This window comes from Lissotriton helveticus, chromosome 12 (genome assembly GCF_964261635.1).
Source record: "Lissotriton helveticus chromosome 12, aLisHel1.1, whole genome shotgun sequence".
NCBI lineage: Eukaryota > Metazoa > Chordata > Amphibia > Caudata > Salamandridae > Lissotriton > Lissotriton helveticus.
In genome coordinates, this window is record NC_136073.1 from 534255344 (window position 1) to 534273368 (window position 18025).

Genomic DNA, 18025 nt, shown 5'->3' on the forward strand with positions numbered 1-18025 from the left:
CTCTCACTTGAATATCTCCCCTTGTTAAGCCCCCTCCTCTCTCGTCCGAACTGGCCCAGAGCCCCCACCAGTGACAGAGTGCTACAGCTCACCTTGACCAACTCTATTCACCCACTACCTCCAAAACCGTAGCCCTACCTAACGCAGCCTCTCGCCCAAGAAGCTTGTTGACCTTTCTTGCGCCCAACAAAATTGACAGCCTTCTCATGTCTTATTCGTCCAGCACAGACATCAACATGATTCCAAAAGGAATAATTCAAACCATTCATTCTATCCCGAACAGAGAATCCCACCACAAACTCAGTCATAAACGACGACAACCTCACGAGAGTGAAAAACATTCAGACTCCTCCCCCCCTCATACTCCGGCTTCACCCAAATGCATACTACTCAATTGCAGGTCTGCCAACAAACACGCCTCCAATATCTTCGATCTCATACAACATAATGAGATAGATATCATTATCCTCACAGAAACTTGGCTCAACCCTTCGTCCACTCCTACTCTAGACCTCCTGGTGCCCCCCACCCATGACATAATTAGTCTAGACAGAGTTAAGAAGCTAGGAGGGGGCCTAGCTTGTATACATTGAAGCACGCTCGCGGTCTCCCTCTCAGAGTCCTCTTTGCCAGTAACTTGCGAATACCTTTGTCTCAACATTTCTAGTAACAATCATTTGGTTTGCAAACTACACACATTCTATCACCCCCCCGCCCCCCAGGGGACAACCTCCCCTTCACCGAACAATTAATGGAAATCATCTCTGGCAATGTGGATTCGTGCAGTCCCACATCTACCTTGGGAACTTTAACTTTCACTTGTTGAACCCTAATGACCAAGCAGTATCATGCCTCAATACTTTCTTGAATGATCACAAATTGATTCAACATTGTGACCAGCCTACCCATAATAAATGGTAAACACTAGACCTCACCATCTCCAAAGGACAAACTATCACAATGGACTCCATCAGTCCCTGCGATTGGTCAGACCATCACATCATTTCCTTCCATATCAACTCTGAGGTGTCTCCGAGTAAGGCTCAAACAACTAAACCAAAGATTTGAAAAAGGGACCTCAGAGATATCAATACAGCTGATCTAGCAACCCGCTGTAAATGTGCCGTCTCTTCCCAAGAGGACATACACAATGTCCATGCACTCACAGACTTCTACAACTCTTCTATTTCTAGCAATATGGATTTCATGGCTCCACTCCAACCAAAAAATGCACCTACAAAACTATGCAAACCTTGGTTCACTGGCAACCTAAACTCGGAACGTCGCAATCTAAGGGCCATCGAATGTACCTGGAGATCCACTTCATCTGTGGACCAGCTAAAAATCCTTAGATCAGCAAGAAGCTCTTATAACAAACAAATCAAGACGGTTAAGGTGGAATATTTCAGATCCCAACTTAACCAAGCTGCAAATCGCCCAAAGAAACTGTTTGAGCTGGTTAAACAACAATCGGTGGAAGCCCCTAACCGATCAGTTTTGGAAGTCAGCCCTCCCTCATGTGATGGTCTGGCTGCCAATTTTACTGAGAAAACTAGACTCATTAAAATTGATCTGGTAACCTGACGGGCTCTATTGCTACTGATCCAGCGCCCCTATAGAAAATATGTCATAGCAACGCTACCCAACTCCACAATACTCACCATTAATCATAAAACACTTACAAGGCCCATAAACTAACAGGACATATTTTTGGGCAACTGAATCATGTGACCTAATTAATAAAACCTATTCACAAAATATATACACATTTATATACAACTGCAGTATAATGATTTCGCCATGCTTTTTAAAATTCTCATCATTTAATTAAGTCACTTAGGCAAATGGATCTGCTGATGGTAACAAGACCATGAATAAACAAGACCAGCTTGTTTGTTTCAAAAATCTTTTTTATTAACTATTTATTCAAAGGAAGTGCATTTAAAAAGTTTCTCTTTATTAGCATAAAATTAGCAGTTTTATTTGAGGAATAGCAAAATAGACTGACAGTTTCAAGCATAATCAAATAGCATGATTAAAGAAGAATAAACAGTTTTCATCTCCTAAGCCTATCTTCCCTGTCTAAATCTCACTTCACCTAAAGAGAAAAGTCATTTAACTCCATTAATCCTTACGACACCGCCGGTGTGTGAGTAGTGTGCGACCCCACCCTCATTTGTAACTTTAAAGCTCCCGTGAGCAGTGGGCTGACGAGCCTGGGATCCCGCACCTACGCGCCGGAGTGGTACTATACCTGGCAGATATTGGCAGCCATCGGCAACCCCAGTACACGGCCTATCCCTGCTGACGAGGGGTGATACCCCGAAACACGTGTCCAGGGATGGCGAAGACAGCGAAGATAGCAGAAGATCGAAAGATGATGCATCGCGAACACTTTACTACATTGACCAGAGTCCTTAGGGGCGACACCGCCGGTGTGTGAGTAGTGTGTGGCCCCACCCCCATTTGTAACTTTAAAGCTCCCGTGAGCAGTGGGCTGACGAGCCTGGGATCCCGCACCTACGCGCCGGAGTGGTACTATACCTGGCAGATATTGGCAGCCATCGGCAACCCCAGTACACGGCCTATCCCTGCTGACGAGGGGTGATACCCCGAAACACGTGTCCAGGGATGGCGAAGACAGCGAAGATAGCAGAAGATCGAAAGATGATGCATCGCGAACACTTTACTACATTGACCAGAGTCCTTAGGGGCGACACCGCCGGTGTGTGAGTAGTGTGCAACACCACCCCCATTTGTAACTTTAAAGCTCCCGTGAGCAGTGGGCTGACGAGCCTGGGATCCCGCACCTACGCGCCGGAGTGGTACTATACCTGGCAGATATTGGCAGCCATCGGCAACCCCAGTACACGGCCTATCCCTGCTGACGAAGGGTGATACCCCGAAACACGTGTCCAGGGATGGCGAAGACAGCGAAGATAGCAGAAGATCGAAAGATGATGCATCGCGAACACTTTACTACATTGACCAGAGTCCTTAGGGGCGACACCGCCGGTGTGTGAGTAGTGTGCGACCCCACCCCCATTTGTAAGTATAATGATTTCGCCATGGTTCTTAAAATTCTTATCATTTAATTAAGTCACTTAGGCAAATGGATCTGCTGATGGTAACAAGACCATGAATAAACAAGACCAGCTTGTTGTTTCAAAAATCTTATTTATTAACTATTTATTCAAAGAAAGTGCATTTAAAAAGTTTCTCCTTATTAGCATAAAATTAGCAGTTTTATTTGAGGAATAGCAAAATAGACTGACAGTTTCAAGCATAATCAAATAGCATGATTAAGGAAGAATAAACAGTTTTCATCTCCTAAGCCTATCTTCCCTGTCTAAATCTCACTTCACCTAAAGGGAAAAGTCATTTAACTCTATTATTCCTTACGTGCTCCAAAGTAAGTCCTTCAGCACGGCACGCCTAACAGGAATCGGAAAGCGAGAACCGCCCTCCTGCCCAAGGGGGCAATCGTTATACCTTTTTCCCTAGCTAATCTCACTAAAAAGTATACATTTTCCCTGCCAACCAAAGTCCTCATTGGCTGACAAGCGTCAACCCACATGGTGTCATCATCTTTTGGAAGCCTAGTTCCGACCTTTCTTAGAGTCTGTTGTCTCTTATTCACAAGTCACGCAGCTTCCTCAAAGAGAATCATTTTGTCAATGACAGTCTGTGACTTCCTTAGCTTGGCAATCTTTGCCGGTTTCCGTCCTTGGCTTAGTCCTTCCAAGAGCACGTAAAATACAGATTTCAATTGAGCTTGCAAATAACTCCAACGTGATAAAACTTTCCACGCAGGGCTCTTGCTCTTTTCTGGACAGGACTCGACAACACCATCTTTAAAACGCTAGGCCTCAGGCCTTAGGCCTCCATCATGGAGAACTAGTATTCAAGGAAACACAAAAGAATAATTAATGAAAGAATTGATATTCATTCTGTTTCCCACCCCCTTTGCTAATTATTAACCCATTAATAAATGTTAGCTAGCCGAAGCATATGAAGCAGCAAACAGGATTCTTTCTCAAACTTGTGCCACATAAAGACGAAAAGACATAACAAAAGCACACAAAAATAAGCACATGCCATTAATAAAACAGCCGCAATTAATTCTGACAAAAACAATAGACAAAGTTAATTTATTATTTTTCACATACATGCAGTTACAACATAGAGCACATATATGAGCACATGTATTAGTCCCCCCCTGTGTTATGTAAGCATTTTTAATCTAGGTTGATTAGTAAATTCACTCTATGCTTGTTAATACAATTATTTTATTATGGAAGTTTAACTTTGCGAGTCAAAACAAATATATTTTCTAAAACTCGCTCCATCACTACCAAATGAATCTGCACCCCCCCTGGCCTTACTAGACAAGGCTGAACCAAGTAGCTGGGGTATCAAGAACAATGCTTCCTGGGACACCTTTACTCCCCTCAATGAAAGTGATATCGCACACGATAATTAGAGTATATGAACATGTCATAAATAGCAGTCATTAAAAACATATAGAAATTAAACAAGGTGGACACATCTGAGTAATTTCTTTCAAATGAAATATAATTAGCCTTCCTTTCAGGAAGGGTAATATCAAAGAAAACGACCAGCCGACACGTGTTTCGTCATGCGGGCACTGGACCCATGACTCTTTAGGGCTGTTGATAGTCACTAGTTCTGGGTTCGCGTAGACGGTGATAATTCCTACCCGGCATGAACGGGTGAAATGGAAAGTATCTAGTTGAAGTCAATCTCAAGGTGTAAAGCTTAAAGGGGATGGGCGGGTACAGCCATCTTTGCAGCTATCTGGGTAATATCGCCAAAAGATCGTGACCGGTAATGCCTCGTTTCATTCGTTGGAGTGTCCCCTTTAAGCTTTATACCTTGAGATTGACTTCAACTAGACACTTTCCCTTTTACCCGTTCACGCTGGGTCGGAATTATCACCGGCTACGCGAACCCAGAACTAGTGACTATCAACCGCCCTGAAGAGTCACAGGTCCAGTGCCCGCATGACGAAACACTTGTCGGCTGGTCGTTTTCTTTGATATCACCCTTCCTGAAAGGAAAGCTAATTATATTTCATTTGAAAGGAATTACTCAGATGTGTCCACCTTGTTTAATTTCTATATGTTTTGAATGACTACTATTTATGACATGTTCATATACTCTACTTAACGTGTGCACTGGACTCTTGCTATAAAGTAATAAAGCTATTTGTGTAGTCATGATAAAGGCATTGTTAGCAGCGTTATCATTGCACTAGCACCATAGTTCAAATCTGAGGCTGTTTGACTCATTAAAACCATACTGGCTTAAGAGCCTTTGGGGGGATAAAACTATGTATGCCATCGTAATATTGCGCCATACAGGCAAAATTGCATTCGCAAGGTTTTAAGCTGTATAAACAATCCTGTCACAGGTGGATTTGGGATCAGCATCTTGGTCTGTTGTTACAGATAGAGTTTACCGTAATCCTACTCTGTGAGTCATAAGGACTAAAAGTGCATTTGAAAGGTTATAACACTCTATGTGCGATCATGATAATAACAGGGTTAGCAGCATTTTCTCATTAAGACCATACTTGTTGAACTGCCTTCAGAGGGATTAAGCTATGTGTGCCATCATAATGGTGTTCCATAGTGCCTAAAAGTGCATCACTTCTTCTCATTAAGACCATACTTGCTGAAGTGCCTTCAGGGGGATTAAGCTATGTGTGCCATCATAATAGTGTTCCATAGTGCTTAAAAGTGCATCACAAGGTTTTAAGCTGTATGAACAGTCCTGCCACAGGCAGACTTAGCTCAAATAAAGCTGATGGACAGAGCGCTGAAACTTTTCAGACACTCACCCCCAGTCACAGATCTGGGTTGAAACAATCATCATTCTTTAGCTCACTTCGCCACCTCAGTTCAGACCCAGCCATATGCAAATCAGTCTTGACCCTGTGCCTCATGGGAACAGTCCAGCCCGACCTGCCAAGCCAGGTTTTCACTGAACTGTAAACAAGCATCCTGGGACCAGTTTCGGGCTAACAGCCCTCATCAGCCAGGCTAGCTTGAATCCAGTGGCAAAGTGAGCAAGGGACCCACGTCTGGGCATACCCTGCCAACATAGGGCGAACAAAACAAGCACAAAGAGATGATGGACGGAGCGCTGAAAATTTTCAGACACTCACCCCGAGTCACAGATCAGGATTGAATCCATCATAATTCTTTAGTTCACTTCACCACCTCAGTTCAGACCCAGCTATATGGAAATCAGTCTTGCCTCTGTGCCTCATGGGAACAGTCCAGCCCGAATTGCTAAGCTAGGTGAAATGAAATGAAAATAAATGAAATGAAAAGGGGATTTGTATAGCGCGGCTGCTGCCCGAAGGCGTCCAAGCGCTGAGTAAAGGGCAACGTACTCTGAGGAGGCTGGGGGTGAAATTAGTTTTTGAAGAGGAAGGTTTTTAATTCTTTGCGGAAGGACAAAAGGCTCTGGTTGGTCTTCCCTGAACCGGAAACAAGAATCCTGGGACTGGTTTTGGGCTAACAGCCCTCATCAGTCAGGCTAGCTTGAATCCAGTGGCAAAATGAGCAAGGGACCCACGTCTGGGCATACCCTGACAACTTAGTGAGAACAAAGCAATTACAAAGAAATGATGACAAAGTGCTCAATTGTGTCTCTTTTGCTTTCTCACCCTACATGTGCTGGGTATGCCCAGACATGGGTCCCAGGCTCACTGTGCGACTGGATTCAAGCTATACTAGCTGATATGGGGTGAAACCCCGAAACCGATCCTAGCATGCTTGTTGCCGGTCCAGGGAAGACCTTGCTTGGCAGGTTGGGCTGGACTATTCCCAGGAGGCACAGAGTCAAAGACTGATTTACATATGGGCAGGTCTAAACTGGGGTGGCATGGTGAGCAAAAGATTGATGGATTTAACCGAGATCTCCTGACTGGGGGTGAATATTTTGATTTGTTCTGCATTACGTCCATCAATTGTGTGTCTTTTGCTTTCTCACCCTAAGTGCGATGGGTATGCACAGATGTGAGTCCAGTGCTCGATGTGCCACTGAATTGAAGCAATCCTGGCTGATGAGGGGTGAAACCCCGAAACTGGTCCTAGGATGCTTGTTTGCGGTCCAGGGAGGACCTGGCTTGGCAGTTCAGACTGGACTGTTCCCGTGAGGCACAGGGTCAAGAATGATTTGCATATGGCCAGGTCTAAACTGGGGTGGCACGATGAGCAAAAGAATGATGTATTTAACCCAGATCTCTTGACTGGGGGTGAATGTTTTGATTTGTTCTGCATTCCGTCCATCAATTGTGTGTTTGGCAGACTTAGCCACAGCCTCTTTGGTCTGATATTACAGATACAGTTTATTATAGAAGTATTTGACCGAAAGCCAGCTTGCAGGGGACATACAACTGCATGGTCTTCTAACCACTGCCGAATCCTAGTCAGTATCACCCCACTGAAGAGTTTCTGAGTAGTCTCAAAAAGGCTAATAGACCTGTGTTAGACTTGACAACTTTTGGCGTGTTTCTCCTGTCTTTTTGCTTTCTGACCGCCTGGTTTTGATTCTGTGTTTGCTGGGTTAGTGTCTCTGTGCACTTTCTCACTGCTGTTCAGTGTTAAAGTGCAAGTGCTCCTGTTGTAAATTGTGTTATGGATTGGTGGTTCCATGATTGGCCTTTTGGATTTACTGGTAGGTCCCTAGTAAAGTGCACTGAGAGTGCCAGGGCCTGTAAATCCAATGCTACTGTGGGCTTGCATCACAGGTTGTGCCACCTACAGAAGTAGCCCGTAAAAAGGTAACGCAGACCTGCCACTGCAGAGTCTGCACACAGTTTTGTAACTGTTATGTCGACCTGGCAAGTGCACCCACTCTACATGTTAGTCACCTCTAAGGTAGGCTCAAGGTACCCATGTGGGCAGGGTGTAGTATATGAGAAAGGTATGACATGCCCTGATGTGTTGGCCATGTCCTAATAGTGGTATACTGCCAATTTCGTTTTTCACTATTGCAAGGCAACCTGCTCCCATAGGACTGAATGGGGAATTTGTTTATAACAGCTTATAAACATAACTGGCCCTGGGTATTAGGTGGAAAAATAAAGTTTAATATGCCTAAACTCAGAATCTAAAGATGCATCTTTTAGTGAAGGTAATTTTTACATTCTGTGTTTGAAAACACCACTTTTAGAAAGTAGGTATTTTCTTGCTCAGCCATTCAGTAGGCTCTGCTAGGTTTGTGGATTGACTGTCTGGATTTTGGATGACAGGGGCTGGGGAAGAGCTATGGTTCCAGACAGTCTAGGTGGGTCAGGAAAGGGCTGAATAGACATGGGCTGCATTTAGAGTAGGGGAAGGTGATTTCCTTTCACCTGAATGTGCATGGTCTGCCTCTGACAATGCCGTCTCCACCTCAGGCCAGGAAGCCACACCAGAGAGGGCAGAACTGGTTCTGGCTGAGCACAGACACTCTCTGCTTGAGAGGACAATGGATTTGGGGCTAAAAAAAGTGGAGGCCAAACCCTGAACTTTAGAACTCTTTTGCACCAAGAAGACTGCCAAGAAGAAAAGCTGGAGAAGCTGTGAGGAGGAACTACCACTTTGCTGAGTGCTTTGCTGTGTTGGCCTGCAGTGGCTACTTCTGTCTTGGGAAGTGAAAGGACTCGACTGAGCTTTCTGCAATCTACTTTTGTGAGTTTCTCCAAGGGCTTGAGGTAGAGCTTGCCCCCTGTTCTAGAAGTCTCAGGAACTACAAAGACTTCAAGTTCTTCTGCCCTCAGCACTGGGGACTGTGTGTTTTGTGCTGCAACAGAAGAAAAAGCAACCCAACGCTGCCTACGATGCTGCTGTAAACTCTGTGTCCTGAAGGCACCACAAAGGGCCCCATCGCAATGCCTGGTCTCACGACGATGCCTGCTGATGCCACCGCTGAGCCGCTGCTCGGACCGCGACCAGTGGCACCACACTCCGCATCGCCTCACTTCACGCCGCTGCCTTGGTATCCCTGACGACACCGGTCCATGCCAAGATTGACACTGCTGCTTGTATCGTGGTTCGAGGGCACCACTCGTAAAGTTACACGATGCACCGCCCTCATCCCGCACCGCAGCCTTGGCCTACTGGCACCATTGACTCCAGCTCATCAGCCGACGACAGCGCTTCAGCAACGATGATGCCGCTGCCTGCCCCATGACCTGCCAGCACCGCAACGAGCACCACATCACTTCGCACCACGACCCACAGACGACGCCATCCATCTGATGCTGCCTCCGAGCTGCTGCTCGCACTGCGACCTGAGGGCATTGCACGTCACACCGCTGCCCTTCGCACCGCAGCACCCAACACCTGCTGACGCCAGCGCTTCTGACTTCAACCGCCAGGAGTTTGATCTGCAACACGTGTGACTTCAAGGGCCTGATGACTCCTGCACCAACCCCTGGAGCAAACGCCTGCGGACACCATGCTTTCGGAAGCTCAACAAGAGGCCGCTGACTCAATGCATTTCTAAAGGTACTGTTTTGCGGGTCTTCCCGACGCAGTAGCTGGCCCGCGACGCCGCAGTCAGCCAGAACTGTTTGGATTTGTTTGTTCACAACGCCGTGATAGCCCCCTATGGAGCTATCGACTTCAAGGAACTGTATTTCAAGGTTATTTTATTAACTGAAGATTTCTAAGTACTTTATTGTGGATTTTTAAATCATTTTTGGTCTTGTCTTGAGTATATAAAAATATTGGATATTTTTCTAAACTGGTGTGGTGTCCTTTTGTAGAGCTTACACTGTATTAATGTTGGTTATGTCCAAATGCTTTACACACTGCCTCTAGAATAAACCTGACTGCTCATACCAAGCTACCAAGGGTGTGCAGGGGTTATTTTAGGAGTGTAACTCCCTTATCCTTACTAGAAGAAGGGTCCCTATTTGGACAAAGGTACCTACCTCTGCCAACTAGAGACCCCCATTTCTAACAACCTGTAATTGGCAGGGTCTACGGTTGAACCCTTCATAAATATAGGATAGTTTTTAGACCCTGCCCATGACTCGGGAGTACTCAACCCAATCAAGATGGCATTAAAAATCACTGTAAAATATGGTCCCCATATGTAGATCTCTGAAAGAAATTGATCCCTGGGTATCTTGTCTATTCCTGGGGCTTTATTGGGCACAACCTTTCTAATCAATCAATCAATCTGTCACGGTCTCCCGGCCGCCGGTAATCACTGCCTGCCTTTGTTGCATTGTGGTGAGTTTGGGACGATCGATAGTGGAAAACTACACTCCCAGGCAGTACTTGCAGGTAACCCATCACGTGACGTTCACGCAAAGCCGAAAACTGAATTAAGAGGCGACTGCTGGATGCCACGGCGCCGGTAATTCTTGATCCGAGGTCTGGCATAATTCTTCACTGATTCTTTGTATCTTCAAGGCGGTAAGAGTGCGTATTGCACTGTTCTTCAGGATCGCCTATTTTGCAGCCCGGGTGACTTTGAAATTGTCCATGTATGTGGGATTTGGAGACCCGTTTTCTATCTCTGTTCTTCCCGGCGTTAAACACTGCTCCGTCATTGTTTTCTTTTGCCCATGCAATCCTCTGTTGGCAGAGACCTGATCCAGGGTCTCGTGCAGAGGAGTCTTTGTGTTTGCCTCCCACTATTTCGTGCTCTCCTCTGTTGGATGAGACCTGAGTACGAAGCAGAGGAGCCCTTGTTTGGTTTCTCATATTTTCCGGCTCATGTGCTCCTCTGTTGGAAGAGGTCGGTGGATTTCGATCTCGTGCAGAGGAGCTCCTTTGGTTTATTGCATTAAGAAAAGGTACTGCTGACAAACATTTGTATGCATTACATCTGAAGTGCCCAGCAAGGGAAACTATCTATTGGATGTATTATTGGTTTATGGAAAAGATGACATTGTGATTGCATTCATTTTCTACCTATGAGTAAGAACTAGGAACAAGAGTTATTGTTCTTAGCTCAGGATTCTACTCCTCCTAAGATTTTGCCTTTTGTTGTTTCTTTTATATTGCTCTAGGAGAGAGGTCTGAGAGGGTATGTCACCACTGTTGCTAGGCACCTACCTTCACTTCAACCGCACTGGTAGGTGCAATAGGAAAAAAGGAAACGTGATATAAGATCTGGTAATCCTACAGAAATACAGTTATATGATCTTATTTTCTTTTGTCTTGCAACCTAGCGTATTGAGGTGATCTTGCCACTGTCCTCTACTCTCTTCTATGACCTAGGCTCCATTTATTTTGCTTTACAGGTAAGGGCTAAGAGACGGTTAGCAATGCATTCCTTAATGCTGTGTGTCAACAGTCATCTTTAAACATTATGCTTACTCTGTGTCCTTCATCTCTCCTCCTCAGATCTCCCTCCCCGCAGTTCCTACCCTTTCCTTCCCCTGCTCAATCACCTCAAAAGTGTGTGTTGCTTCCTAAAGCCAGACTTGGGGTAGTTCAGAGGTGGGCGCCTTATAGAGCATCAACACAGCCCTGAGGATTCATACGGAGGAGCCTGACACAATCAATCATGTCATTTGTAAAGCGCACTACTCACCCGTGAGGGTCTCAAGGCGCTGGGGTGGGCAATGCGGCTACTGTTCGAAAAGCCAGGTCTTGAGGAGTTTTCTGAAGGTCAGCAGGTCTTGGGTCTGCCGTAGCTGGATGGGGAAGGTGTTCCAGGTCTTGGCGGTGAGATGGGAGAACGATCTGCCGCCGGAGATCACTCTCGGAAGCGGGGGACTGTGGCAAGGTCGGCGGAGTGGAGCTAGCCCGTGGGGGTGTAGAAGCAGAGCCATCTGTTGAGGTACGTTGGTCTGGTGTTGTGGAGTGCCTTGTGTACGTGGGTGAGGAGCTTGAAGGTTATCCTCTTGTTGGCCGGGAGCCAGTGCAGGTCTCTCAGGTGGGGTGTGATGTGGCTGAGTTGAGGGATGTCGAGGATCAGGCATGCAGAGGTGTTCTGGATGCGTTGGAGCCATTTCAGGAGTTTGGCCAAGGCTCCTGCACAGAGGGCATTTCCGTAGTCCATCCTGCTGCTGACGAGGGCCTGGGTGACCGTTCTTCTAGTTTCAGTGGGGATCCACTTGTAGATCCTGTGGAGCATGCGGAGGGTGTTGAAGCAGGAGGAGGCTGCGATGACCTGTTTAGTCATATAGAGGGTGGAGTCGAGGCCCAGTGCGATCAGCCACCAGGAGTCGTCCCTGAGGACCTCCGTCTTGTTCGAGTTCAGCTTCAGTCGGCTGTTCCTCATCCATTCAGCGACGGCCTTCATTCCTTCGTGAAGGTTGGTTTTGGTGGTGTGGGGGTCCTTGGTGAGGGAGAGGATCAGCTGGGTGTCATCGGCATAGGAGATGATGTTGAGGTCTTGCCGACGAGTGACGTGGGCGAGCGGTGCCAATTAGATGTTAAACAGAGTTGGGCTGAGGGATGAGCCCTGGGGTACGCCGCAGATGATCTCGGTGGCTTCGGAGCAGAAAGGGGGAAGGTGGACGCTCTGTGTTCTGCCAGAGAGGAAGGAGGTGGTCCTGTCCAGGGCCTTCTCTTGGATCCCGGCGTTGTGGAGTCATGTTCGTAGTGTGTGGTGGCAGACCGCGTCGAAGGCGGCTGACAGGTCCAGGAGGATGAGGGCCGCCGTTTCTCCGTTGTCCAGCAGGGACTTGATGTCATCGGTGGCGGCGATGAGGGCAGTCTCGATGCTGTGGTTTCTGCGGAACCCGAACTGGGAAGGGCTGTTCTCCTTGAGGTAGTGGGTCAGGTGTTCGTTGACGGTCTTCTCGATGACTTTTGCCGGGAACGGGAGCAGAGAGATGGGCCGGAAGTTCTTGAGGTCCTTGGGGTCCCCCTTGAGTTTCTTGAGTAAGGTGTTGATGACTTTCCGGAGATGGGGTGCGATGGATGTCCTGGCTTTGTTGAAGATGTGGTGTGGACATGGGTCTGAAGGACATCCGGAGTGGATGGTTTTCATAATCTTGATGGTGTTGTCGTCATTGGTCCAGGACAGAAGGCGGTTGGTGCGGATGGTGGTCGTGGGGGCATAGGTCTCAGTGGTTGTAGGGGCGGTCGTGGCGTTGAAGCTGTCGTGGATGTCTGCGATCTTGCGGTGGAAGAAGGTGGTCAGGGAGTCGCCCAGGTCTTGCGAGGGTGGGACGTCTTTGGTGTTGGAGCTGGGGTTGGAGAGTTCCCTCACGATGTTGAAGAGCTCTTTGCTGTTGTGCGCGTTGTTGTATAGGCGGTGTTTGAAGGAGGCCCTTTTAGATCTGATGAGTTGATCGTGTCTGCTGGTGGTGTTCTTGTGGGCTGCGTGGCTGTCCGGTGTTCATTCACGGAGCCAGATCTTCTCTAGCCTTTGGCAGGTTTGCATGGAGGCCCGGAGGTCTTCAGTGAACCAGCTGGCTTTCTTGTTGGCGTGACTGTTGGAGGGTTTCTTGATCTGGCAAAGGTGTTGGCGCAGTCGTTGATTCACTGTCTGAGGTTGCAGGCTGTGGTGCCGGGGTCGGTGGGGTCGGCGGGTGGGCTCTGGGCGAGGGTGGTGGTTAGCTGGTCTTCCGTGACTTTGCTTCAGCAGCGGCGAGGCATCTGTTGGGTGCAGTGGTGCGTGGTGGGTTTCTTGAAGGTGAAGAGGATGCACCGATGGTCGGTCCAGTGGAGTTCGGTGGTGTGGTTGAAGGAGACGTGGGGGCTTGCGGAGAAGATGGTGTCAAGCGTGTGACCGGCAGAGTGGGTGGGTGTCGTGATGAGTTTTCTGAGTCTAAGGTTGGCTAGGTTGTCGATCAGGGTGGTGTAGTTGGTGTCGTTGTTGTTCTCGAGGTGCACGTTCAGGTCCCCGAGGAGCATGTAGTCCGCGGAGGCGAGGGCGTGTTTGCTGACGAAGTCGGCAATGGAGTCGCTGAACTGTGGTCAGGGTCCGGGGGGGTCTGTACATGAGGGTTCCTCTGAGGGTGGTGTTGGGGTCAGTGTGGATCTGGAAGTGCAGGTGTTCGGCGGTGCTGAGGGTGTCGTCGGTGTTGGTCGAGACTCTGAGAGTGTTCCTGTGAACGATGGCGATTCCTCCTCCTGCTCCGTTGGTGCGGTCCCTGCGGGTGATCTTGTAGCCTTCCGGGATGGGTATGGCTATGGCAGGTGCTGAGGCGGGGTTCAGCCAGGTTTCCATCAGGAATGCGGTGTCTGGGGAGGTTGAATCGAGTAGGTCCCAGAGTTTAACGACGTGTTCGCGGGGAGAGCGGGTGTGGAAAAGGATGCATTTGTGGTGGTTGGGTTCTTTCCTTGTTGACAGCATGGTGGGGCGGATGCTTGTGAAGCTGCAGTTACGGCAGGTGAATGCTCCGTGGGTGCGCTTCAAGCGGGCAGGAAGCAGGTGTGTGATCGTCCAGTGTTCAGTGCGTGGAGGGTTCTGGCATCGTAGCGGTGTCGGGCGTCATGGCGTTCGCGAGGTCCAGGTGTCCAGGGGTCCTGGCGCTGGGCATGGTACAGGCGCGGACAGGTACAGATGGGCTTGCCTTAGGCACACCAGCAGCACACCAGCGGCGCGCCCGCTGCGCGGCCTCCATATGAGGGGATGTGGGAGGGAGGAGCACCTAGGAGGCGGGAGCGGGGCGGCAAATGGGATTGCAAGGGGGCGGGTCCGCAGGGATGCCGCAGTGGGAAAAATGGGCGGGGGCTGCGGGAGTACTGGGTACAGGAAGGAAAAACAAGTTTAGGCAAGAAAACAAGTACAGGCACAGAGGAATAAAAACAAGTCTGGGCAAGAAAGAAAGTACAGGCACAGGGAAATAAAAACAAGTCCGGGCAAGAAAGAAAGTTAGGCACAGGGGAATAAAAACAAGCCTGGGCAAGAAAGCAAGTACAGGCACAGGGGAATAAAAACAAGTCTGGGCAAGAAAGCAAGTTAGGCACAGGGGAAAAATACATGATTAGGCAAAAACAATGCAGGCAGAGCCGTGCAGCAGCATGGGGAGCGACCTGCCTACAGATTCAACCTCAAGACAGGTAATTGATTGAAACACCCAAGTCTCTGCTGGTCTAACTATGTTGTCACTGCATAGACTACATAGTACAGTATCTTCTTGCTAGCCCCTGGTAACGGCGAGTAGAGGTGTGAATAGTGCTGAATTCATGCATCAGCTGCAATGTAATGATCAAACTCCACTCGGCCCTCCGCATTCTCTGGAACTACAACGTTCCAAAAGAGAGTTTGGTATTTTTCCAATAGAGGCTTTGAGAAGTTGGTCCCACGTCCTGTTATCCCACTCCCTTTTTTCCTTGCTGAGTGCCTTCTTTTAGGTAGCTCTTTTGATTTTAATTACCCCATATCCTCTATTTTAATTACCCTAACCAGTGCTGATTTGGCCTATCTACATTGAGAATCAGACCATAATAAAGCCCTTCTCCTTGTGCATTCGTTCCTCGATGCGTTAAAAAAATTCCTTTTTTAAACTCACAAATTTGGAACCTTTATCTGGACAGCTTCTTGGGTCAAACCATGTCAATATTACAGAGTTCCGCAAGGCTCCATTCCACATGTGTATAAATGAATGTCACTGCCTGGTCTGAATGGGCCACTGAAATTGTGGAATTTCGTTGATAACATATTTGTGCTCATTGGTCAAAACTATGGTCGCTGCTGGTGTCTTTACCCAGCTGTCAAGTTGTTGTTGTGGTTGGTCCTGTTGCATTTGCAGCTGTTGATGCTCTTTTCCCCACTGTGGCTACAACTGTGAGAACACCTTTGGCCCTGCTAGGTCCCTGCAGATACAGAAGCTGTTGTCCCTGCAGAGATAGCAAGTAAGGTTGCTGCTATGGTCCATCATGATTTTACAGCTGTGGTTTACTACTATGCTCTGTTGTGCTTGCTATTTTTACAGCTGCAGGCCCCGCTGTGCTGGCAGCTGTAGTTGTTGCTACAGTCTCTCTTGTGGTGAAAGCTGCTGTCACTGCTGTTTACCCAGCCATGGTAGCACTTGCTGTCTATGTTGTGATTACAGTTTTGGTCTCTGCTGTTGTGGAAGCTGTTGGCACGTCTGTGGTGCCTGCAGTGCGTGCAACTTTTGTTACAGCTGTCATTACTGTGGTGGTTGGGCTGCTGCTGCTGCTATGCTCTCTGTTGTTGTAAACACTCATCATTTCTGGTGTTGCTGATGTGGTGGTAGCTCTGGTTGATGATGCAGTCTCAGCTATGGTTACTGCTTTGGTCCCTGCTGTGGTATCCGCTGTAGTCTGCGAAATCACTTCCTGCTTTGCTTTGAGTTACCGTTACTGCATGGACAGCTGTTGATGCTATTTTGGTGGTGGATAATGTGGAAGTTGTAGTTTATGTGGTGGCAGTTGAAGGTGATGTGGTGGTAGTTTTTGTAAATGTGGCTCCCACTGTGGTACGATTGCTGTAATTGCTGTTGTAGTTTATGTGGTGGCAGTTGATGTGGTGGCAGTTCTTGTAAATGTGGTTCCCGCTGTGGTACGATTGCTGTAATTCTTGTTGCTGTTGCAACTGTTGTTCAGTGGTTTCAACTCTTGTCACTGCTGTGGTCTCTGCCTTGCTGGCAGCTTTTGTAAATGTAAAGTCCACATTTGTAAAGCGCACAATCACCCGTAAGGGTCTCTAGGCGCTGGGGGGCCGTCGGGGAGATTAAGCGAGCTATTGCCCAGAGTCACATGGTGCTGGGCTAACCTGCCGCCGGAGCCGGGGATCGAACCGTGGTCCCCAGATTCCAGCGTCAGTCGCCCTGGCCGCGGCGCCACACCTCTCCCTCCCTTGTAGTTGATGTTGTGCCTGCAAGAGTGGCAATTGCAGTTGTTGCTGTCATCCCTGCAGGCGTTCCATCAGTGGTTGCTGTTCCTGCTATGCTAGCAGAAAGTATTGCTATTATTGTCCCTGCCACGTTGGCAATTGTGCTCACTACTGTTACAGAAGCTGTGGTCCCTAATGTCATGAAACCAGTTGTTGCTGCTGTGGTTCCTGCATTGTCAGTAGATGTGGTTGCTTCTATAATGCTGTTTGTGAATCTAATCCATTGTTACATGCTTCGCTATGAAGCATTAGTGCGAGGAAATCATGGAACAGGACTATTTGTTTATACTCCTTGCCAATGCAAAGCACAATGAAATAATGCATACAGGTTAAAATAAAGACTGAAAGGGTCTCTCTAAATTATCAATTTTTGCTATCATATGAGTTCTGTAAACAGCTAAAGCAGTGTATAGCTAACCTAAAAAGACTAACTTCGCTTGATTTCATCATGTTTATGTTATCACCCACAGAACTAATAAAAATGAGGGATAATATTGTTAATTTGCATATACTTCTGCTGTGTTACAATCTAAATAGATGAAAATGGGCTAGATCCATAGCAGGAATGTTTTTATGTCTTAAAGACCTAGCTCTACAGCAATAAGGTTATCGAGCAATCTCAGTAGCTAGCCTCATTCTTTTAGAAATACCACATGAAAAGGATGCTTTGTGCCACTCTAGATATTGGAACGATGCTGGCTGTTAATTCTATAACTACCATATGAGCTTGGTAAACGCCCAATTAATCAAATACTGAGAGTAAAGAACATAGCAGGAAAGGATGTGGTGTATGACCAGAGCTGCTGACTTTGGAACTAGGGAACCAGATCCATTCTCTGCGTCATCTCGGCACTCTAGTGATTCTGGGCAAATCACTTAGGCTCTGATTACGATGTTGGATGGAAAGCTTCAACCGACATCGTAGTTTTCATTCTGACCGACGTTTAACGATAGCGGTGGTCGGTCAAAACCAATGGGGAGATTCAGATGCGGTTCGGACGGAGCATCGGAAACCAGCATAATACTCTATTGACAGTGGAGCCAATTTTGGTTCTGCCGTCTGGATTATGATGGCACTTTCCGACAGCCATTTCATGTTGGATTTTCTGACATGAAAAGGCTGTCAGAAAGTGTCTTTTGGGGCCTCTAGCAGATCCTCCTTACCCCTAGCCCGCCGCAATGGGGCTGGGGGGCATCTATGGTGCCCCCCTAAACATCAGTGCAACGT